At 46.5% G+C, this 8519-nt stretch overlaps 1 protein-coding gene across 4 annotated transcripts in view; it reads right to left on the reverse strand.

Moving 5' to 3' along the window:
- Nucleotides 1–6206, reverse strand: part of LOC147091459 (uncharacterized) — a 113179-nt gene extending 106973 nt beyond the window's left edge. For 3 of the 4 annotated variants that reach the window (XR_015075214.1, XM_085976804.1, XM_085976802.1), the window contains exon 1: nt 6036–6163. The gene's annotated coding sequence lies outside the window, so the exon portion shown is untranslated. Of the gene's footprint in view, nt 1–6035 lie in introns of all 4 variants that reach the window. The other variant, XM_085976803.1, reaches the window with a different exon arrangement.
- Between the last annotated feature and the right edge of the window lie 2313 nt (nt 6207–8519).

Here is an 8519-nt window from a genome sequence, read left to right on the forward strand (position 1 = left end):
ACGACATTGATTCCGACTCAACATTGCCAGAAGAACCTGATACCCCAAAGAGGCGTTATCCAGACAGAATCAGGAAGCCTCCTCAAAGACTGAACTTATAATTGCTTAAACTTAACCAATGTATCTAGCAACCGTAATTGTGATTGTAATTAGTTATCATTTAGTTGTTAAATGAATGTTATGTACTGTTTATCTAAAAGGGGAGGAATTGTTGTGTATGTACCTTTAAGAGAATAACTGGTCTCAGGCTGCAGTACCGGCAGTGACCACCCCTGTATAAAAGGCGCTAGCGAGCCTCTGTTGTTTCAGTTTCACTATTGACTTCCATCAGTAAAGACTTGTTTTGTTCAACTCTTGCTGTCCGTGTCTCAATCATTCACGGACGTAATAATTTAGGACAGAGATGAGGAGGAATTTCTTCACCCAGAGAGTGGTGAACCTGTGGAATTCTCTACCACAGAAGGCAGTTGAGGCCAATTCATTAAATATATTCAAGAAGGAGTTAGATATATTTCTTAAGGCTAAAGGGATCAAGGGATAAGGGGAGAAAGCAGGGACAGGGTACTGAATTTGGATGATCAGCCATGATCTCATTAAATGGCGGAACAGGCTCAAGGGGTCGAATGGCCTACTCCTCCTCCTATCCTCTATGTTTTTATGTAACCATCTTCAGCTGCTTCATCAATGACCTTCCCTCCAAGCGAGAGTCCCGAAGGCTGTGTTGCCTGCCCGGTGCCAGGGTTAAGGGCATCTCCTCTGGGCTGGAGAGAAACTTGGAGTGGGAGGGGGAGGATCCAGTTGTCGTGGTCCATGTTGGTACCAACGACATAGATAGGACAAGGAAGGAGGTTCTGCTGAGGGAGTTTGAGCAGCTAGGGGCCAAATTAAAAAGCAGAACCACAAGGGTAATAATCTCTGGATTACTACCTGAGCCACGTGCAAATTTGGCTAGGGTAAATAAAATTAGAGAGTTAAATGCGTGGCTCAGAGACTGGCGTGGGAGAAATGGGTTTTGCTTCCTGGGACACTGGCACCAGTACTGGGACGGGAGAGAGCTGTTCCATTGGGACGGACTTCACTTGGCCAGTGCTGGGACTAGAGTCCTGGTGAATCGAATAACTAGGGCTGTAGAGAGGGCTTTAAACTAATTAGTGGGGAGGAGGTATTAAGAGAGCGAAAAATAAAAATGACAGCGGAGAAGGCAATAGAGCAAGGTAGCAGTGGGGGAATTAAAAACCAGAGCGTGTCAGGAAGGGACAGAATGTATAATGTAAAGTAGTAAAAGGGGTAAAAGCAGGAATAAATTGTCAGAAAACATATTTAAAAGTTCTTTATCTGAATGCACGCAGCATTCGTAACAAAATTGACGAGTTGACGGTACAAATAACTACACATGGGTATGATCTGGTGGCCATTACAGAAACATGGCTGCAAGATAATCATGACTGGGAACTGAACATACAAGGGTATTTGACAATTAGGAAGGACAGACAGGAAGGAAAGGGAGGTGGGGTTGCTATGTTAATCAAGGATGGAATCACTGCAATAGTCAGAAATGATATTGGGTCAAAGGATCAGGATAGTGAAATAGTTTGGGTGGAGATAAGGAATAATAAGGGGAAAAAGTCACTAGTGGGCGTAGTCTATAGGCCTTCTAACAGTTGCAACTCTGTTGGTCGGAGTATAAATCAGGAAATAGTTGGGGCTTGTAATAAGGGAACAGCTACAATCATGGGGGATTTTAACTTTCATATTGACTGGACTAATCAAATTGGGCATGGCAGCCTTGAGGAAGAGTTCATAGAGTGTATTAGGGATGGGTTCCTTGAGCAGTATGTTACTGAACCAACCAGGGGGCAGGCAATCTTAGATCTGGTCCTGTGTAATGAGACAGGATTAATAAAAAATGTCCTAGTAAAGGATCCCCTTGGAATGAGTGACCATAATATGGTTGAATTCCAAATTCAGTTTGAGGATGAGAGTGTTGAATCACAAACCAGCGTACTGAGCTTAAATAAAGGAGACTATGAAGGTATGAGAGTAGAATTGACGAAAGTGGACTGGGAAAACAGATTAAAGGGTAAGATGGTACAAGAGCAGTGGTCTACATTCAAGGAGATATTTCACATCTTTCAAGATAAATATATTCCACTGAGGAAAAAGGGGAATAAAAGAAAAGACAGCCATCCGTGGCTTAGTAAAGTAATAAAGGATAGTATCCGACTGAAAACAAGGGCATATAAAGTAGCCAAATCTAGTGGGAGGATAGAAGATTGGGAAGCATTTAAAAGCCAGCAAACAATAACTAAAAGATTAATTAAGAAAGGGAAGATAGATTATGAAAGTAAACTAACAAAAAATATAAAAACAGATAGCAAGAGTTTCTACAGCTATATAAAAAGAAAAAGGGTGGCTAAAGTGAACGTTGGTCCCTTAGAGGATGGGACCGGGAAACTAGTGGTGGGGACCATGTAGATGGCAAAGACGCTGAACAAATATTTTGTATCAGTCTTTACAGTAGAGGACACTAAAAATATCCCAACACTGGACAAACAGGGGGCAATGGGGGGGGAGGAGCTAAACATGATTAAAATCACTAAGGAGATGGTACTCAGTAAAATAATGGGGCTTAAGGCGGATAAATCCCCCGGACCTGATGGCCTACATCCTAGGGTCTTGAGAGAAGTGGCGGTAAGGATTGTGGATGCATTGGTGATTATTTTCCAGAACTCCCTGGACTCAGGAAAGGTCCTGGCAGATTGGAAAACTGCTAATCTAACACCCTTATTTAAGAAGGGAAGTAGACAAAAAGCTGGAAACTACAGACCAGTTAGCCTAACATCTGTGGTTGGCAAAATGTTGGAGTCCATTATTAAGGAAACAGTAACAGAGCATTTGGATAAACATAATTTAATAGGACAGAGTCAGCATGGTTTTATGAAGGGGAAGTCATGTTTGACAAATTTGCTCGAATTCTTTGAGGATGTAACATGCAGGGTGGATAAAGGGGAACCAGTGGATGTAGTGTATTTGGACTTCCAAAAGGCATTTGACAAGGTTCCACACAAAAGATTACTGATCAAGATAAGAAATCATGGGATTGGGGGTAATATACTGGCATGGGTGGAAGATTGGCTATCTAACAGAAAACAAAGAATTGGGATAAATGGTTCATTCTCGGGCTGGCAATCAGTAACTAGTGGTGTTCCGCAGGGGTCAGTGCTGGGACCCCAACTCTTTACAATCTATATTAACGATTTGGAGGAAGGGACCGAGTGCAACATATCCAAGCTTGCCGACGATACAAAGATGGGAGGGAAAGCAGTGAGTGAGGAGGACATAAAAAACCTGCAAAAGGACATAGACAGGCTAAGTGAGTGGGCAGAGATTTGGCAGATGCAATATAATGTTGGAAAGTGTGAGGTTATGCACTTTGGCAGAAAAAATCAAAGAGCAAGTTATTATCTAAATGGAGAGAAACTGCAAAGTGCTGCAGTACAAAGGGATCTGGGGGTCCTGGTGCATGAAACACAGAAGGTTAGTATGCAGGTGCAGCAGGTGATCAGAAGGCCAATGGAATCTTGGCTTTTATTGCAAGGGGGATGGAGTATAAAAACAGGGAAGTCTTGCTGCAGTTATACAGGGTATTGGTGAGGCCACACCTGGAATACTGCGTGCAGTTTTGGTTTCCATATTTAAGAAAAGATATACTTGCTCTCGAGGCGGTTCAGAGAAGCTTCACTCGGTTGATTCCGGAGATGAGGGGGTTGACGTATGAGGAAAGGTTGAGTAGGTTGGGACTCTACTCATTGGAGTTCAGAAGAATGAGAGGCGATCTTATCGAAACATATAAGATTGTGAGGGGGCTTGATCGGGTGGATGCGGTGAGGATGTTTCCACTGATGGGTGAGACTAGAACTAGGGGGCATAATCTGAGAATAAGGGGCTGCCCTTTCAAAACTGAGATGAGGAGAAACTTCTTCACTCAGAGGGTAGTAAATCTATGGAATTTGCTACACCAGAGAGCTGTGGAAGCTGCAACATTAAATAAATTTAAAATGGAGATAGACAGTTTCCTAGCAGATAAGGGAATTAGGGGTTACGGGGAGAGGGCAGGGAAGTGGACGTGAGTCTAGATTCAGATCAGCCATGATCCTATTGAATTCTGACCTTATAAGAACATAAGAAGGAGGAGCAGGAGTAGGCCTACTTCTGCTCCTACGTCTTATGTTCTTATAAGGTCAGAAATGGGGATGTTCGCTGATGACTGCACAGTGTTCAGCACCATTCACAACTCCTCAGATAATGAAGCAGTCCATGCCCGCATGCAACACGACCTGGATGACGTTCAGGCTTGGGCTGATAAGTGGCAGGTAACATTCGCGTCACAGAAGTGCCAGGCAATGACTATCTCCAACAGGCGAGAGTCTAACCACCTCCCTTTGACATTCAATGGCATTACCATCGCCGAATCCCCCACCATCAACATCCTGGGGGTCACCATTGACCAGAAACTTAACTGGACCAGGCACATAAATACTGTGGCTAAAAGAGCAGGTCAGAGGCTGGGTATTCTGCGGCGAGTGTCTCACCTCCTGACTCCCCAAAGGCTTTCCACCATCTACAAGGCACAAGTCAGGAGTGTGATGGAATACTCTCCACTTGCCTGGATGAGTGCAGCTCCAACAACACTCAAGAAGCTCGACACCATCCAGGACAAAGCGGCCCGCTTGATTGGCACCCCATCCACCACCTTAAACATTCACTCCCTCCACCACCGGCGCACCGTGGCCGCAGTGTGCACCATCTACAAGATGCACTGCAGCAACTCGCCAAGGCTTGTTCGGCAGCACCTCCCAAACCCGCGACCTCTTCCACCTAGAAGGACAAGGGCAGCAGGCGCATGGGAACACCACCACCTCCAAGTTCCCCTCCAAGTCACACACCGTCCTGACTGGGAAGTATATCGGCCGATCCTTCATCGTCGCTGGGTCAAAATCCTGGAACTCCCTCCCTAACAGCACTGTGGGAGTACCTTCACCACACGGACTGCAGCGGTTCAAGAAGGCGGCTCACCACCACCTTCTCAAGGGGCAATTAGGGATGGGCAATAAATGCTGGGCCTTACCCAGCGACGCCCACATCCCGTGAATGAATTAAAAGAAAACACTCAGACACACGCAGAGGTACAAACACAGGCAAAACAGGAAGGCAGATTATTATCTGAACGGCAATAGATTGGGAGAAGGGGAAGTGCAACGAGACCTGGGTGTCCTTGTGCACCAGTCGCTGAAGGTAAGCATGCAGGTGCAGCAGGCGTTTAAGGCGGCAAATGACGTGTTGGCCTTCGTAGTGAGAGGGTTCGAGTACAGGAACAAGGATGTCTTGCTGCAGTTGTACAGGGCCTTGGTGAGACCACACCTTGAGTATTGTGTGGAGTTTTGGTCGCCTTATCTGAGGAAGGATGTTGTTGCCATGGAGAGAGTGCAGCGAAGATTCACCAGACTGATACCTGGGATGGCAGGAATGACGTACGAGGAGAGATTGTGTCGATTGGGCTTATACTTACTGGAGTTTAGAAGATTGAGAGGGGATCTCATTGAAACTTATAAAATTCTAACAGGACTAGACAGACTAGATGCAGGAAGGATGTTCCCGATGGTCGGGGAGTCCAGAACCAGGGGTCACAGTCTAAGGATAAGGGGTAAACCATTTAGGACTGAGATGAGGAGGAATTTCTTCACCCAGAGAGTGGTGAACCTGTGGAATTCTCTACCACAGAAGGCAGTGGAGGCCAGTTCATTAAATATATTCAAGAAGGAGTTAGATATATTTCTTAAGGCTAAAGGGATCAAGGGAAATGGGGAGAAAGCAGGGACCGGGTACTGAATTTGGATGATCAGCCATGATCTCATTGAATGGCGGAGCAGGCTCGAGGGGCCGAATGGCCTACTCCTGCTCCGATCTTCTATGTTTCTATGTAAACACACACAGACACACAAACAGACACAGACCCACGCCGAGACGCTCCTCACCTTCTCCTCCCGTAGCCGGTCCACCTGCTGCTCGTGAGCCGCTCTGGCAGCCTGCAGTGCACCGCGCGAGTCGGCCTCGGCCCGAGTCAGCTGCCTCCTCAGGGCGTCCTTTTCCTTCTCCCCGTCCAGTTTCCCCTGCTCCTGCTCGCTGCGGGCTTGGCCCAGCGTCCCTGGGAGGACGGGAACAAAGAGAGGGAGGGCAGTTAAAAGGCTGAACGGGGCAAAAAAACCCTCACCCAACCACACCGGGGTTGCAAGAGGCTAATTCACGAGGACAGACCGCATAAACCAGACTTGGCTGAGGCCATAGAAACATAGACATAGTAAAATAGGGGCAGGAGCAAGCTATTCGGCGCTTCGAGCCTGCTCCGCCATTCAATATGATTGACATGAATCTTGCCATTCATGTGAAAATGACTTATGTAATAATACTGGGCGGCCTGTGGGTGGCGCTGTCCAGGGAGAGTATAAATACTCGGGCACGGGCCCAGCTTGCTCAGGACATTCTTTAACAGGAACTAGTGAAGGACACAACTGGATCTCCATGTTGAAAAACAGTTGATTAAAGCCTTGTTTAATAGTTAGACCAAGTGTCTAGTAGTTTTCTTACGTCAATGGCTGATCCTCTATCTCAATAGCATATTCCCGCTCTCTCCCCATACCCCTTGATGCCTTTTGTGTCTAGAAATCTATCTATCTCCTTCTTCAATATATTCAGTGACTTGGCCTCCACAGCCTTCTGTGGTGGAGAATTCCACAGGTTCACCGCCCTCTGAGTGAAGAAATTTCTCCTCATCTCAGTCCTAAATGTCCTACCCTGTATCCTGAGACTCTGATCCTTGTTCTAGAACCCCCAGCCAGGGGGAACATCCTCCCTGCATCCAGTCTGTCGAGCCCTGTCAGAATTTTATACGTTTCAATGAGATCCCCTCTCATTCTTCTAAACTCTAGTGAATACAGGCCTAGTCGACCCAATCTCTCCTCATACGACAGTCCTGCCATCCCAGGAATCAGTCTGGTGAACCTTCGCTGCACTCCCTCTATGGCAAGTATATCTGTTCTTAGGTAAGGAGACCAAAACTGCACACAGACCGAACCAGACCGCTCGCAACCTTGGTGCAGTGTTTAACCCAGAGATGAGCTACTGCATAAGACGATGGAGCAGGAGTAGGTCATTTGGCCCTTCGAGCCTACTCATGGCTGATCTGATCTTGGCCTCAACTGTGTGCAGTTTTGGTCACCTTATCTGAGGAAGGATGTTCTTGCCATGGAGGGAGTGCAGCGAAGATTCACCAGGCTGATACCTGGGATGGCAGGAATGACGTATGAAGAGAGATTGGGTTCGATTGGGCTTGTATTCGCTAGAGTTTAGAAGAATGAGAGGGGATCTCATTGAAACTTATAAAATTCTAACAGGACTAGACAGACTAGATGCAGGAAGGATGTTCCCGATGGCGGGGGAGTCCAGAACCAGGGGTCACAGTCTGAGGATAAGGGGTAAGCCATTTAGGACAGAGATGAGGAGGAATTTCTTCACCCAGAGAGTGGTGAACCTGTGGAATTCTCTACCACAGAAGGCAGTGGAGGCCAATTCATTAAATATATTCAAGAAGGAGTTGGGATATATTTCTTAAGGCTAAAGGGATCAAGGGATATCGGGAGAAAGCAGGGACAGGGTACTGAATTTGGATGAACAGCCATGATCTCATTGAATGGCGCACTTGGAGCACTGTGTACAGTTCTGGTCTCCATATACCTTGGTTAGACCACACTTGGGGCACTATGCACAGTTCTGGTCTCCATATACCTTGGTTAGACCACACTTGGAGCACTGTGCACAGTTCTGGTCTCCATATACCTTGGTTAGACAACACTTGGAGCACTGTGCTCAGTTCTGGTCTCCATATACCTTGGTTAGACCACACTTGGAGCACTGTGCACAGTTCTGGTCTCCATATTATAAAAAGGAAATGGAGGGCACTGGAAAAGGTACAAAAAATATTTACAAGGATGATAGAAGGACTGGGAGGTTATAACTATCAGGAAGGACTGAACAGGCCGGGGCTCTTTGCTCGAGAAAGGGAAGGCTGGGGGTTGACCTGATAGAGGTCTTTAAGATTATGAAAGGTTTTGATAGCTTAGATGTAGAAAGATGTTTCCTCTTGCAGGCGATACCAGAACTAGAGGCCATCAATATAAGATAGTCACCAATAAATCCAATAGGGAATTCAGGAGAAACTTCTTCACCCAGAGAGTGGTGAGAATGTGGAACTCTCTACCACAGGGAGTGGTTGAGGTGAATACTATTGATGCATTTAAGAGGAAGCTGGATAAACACGAGGGAGAAAGGAATTGAAGGATATGGTGATGGGGTGAGAGGAAGACTTAATGCGACCTCAGTCCCACACTCTCTGCCCGATCCGATTGGTCCCCCACCCTGTAAAGCGATGATCTTTGACCCCCGCACCGCACCGACCCTTGCCC

Source organism: Somniosus microcephalus, unplaced genomic scaffold (assembly GCF_052327205.1).
Source record: "Somniosus microcephalus isolate GS21.2 unplaced genomic scaffold, FLI_Smic_1.0 unresolved_chr3, whole genome shotgun sequence".
In the NCBI taxonomy this organism is placed as follows: domain Eukaryota; kingdom Metazoa; phylum Chordata; class Chondrichthyes; order Squaliformes; family Somniosidae; genus Somniosus; species Somniosus microcephalus.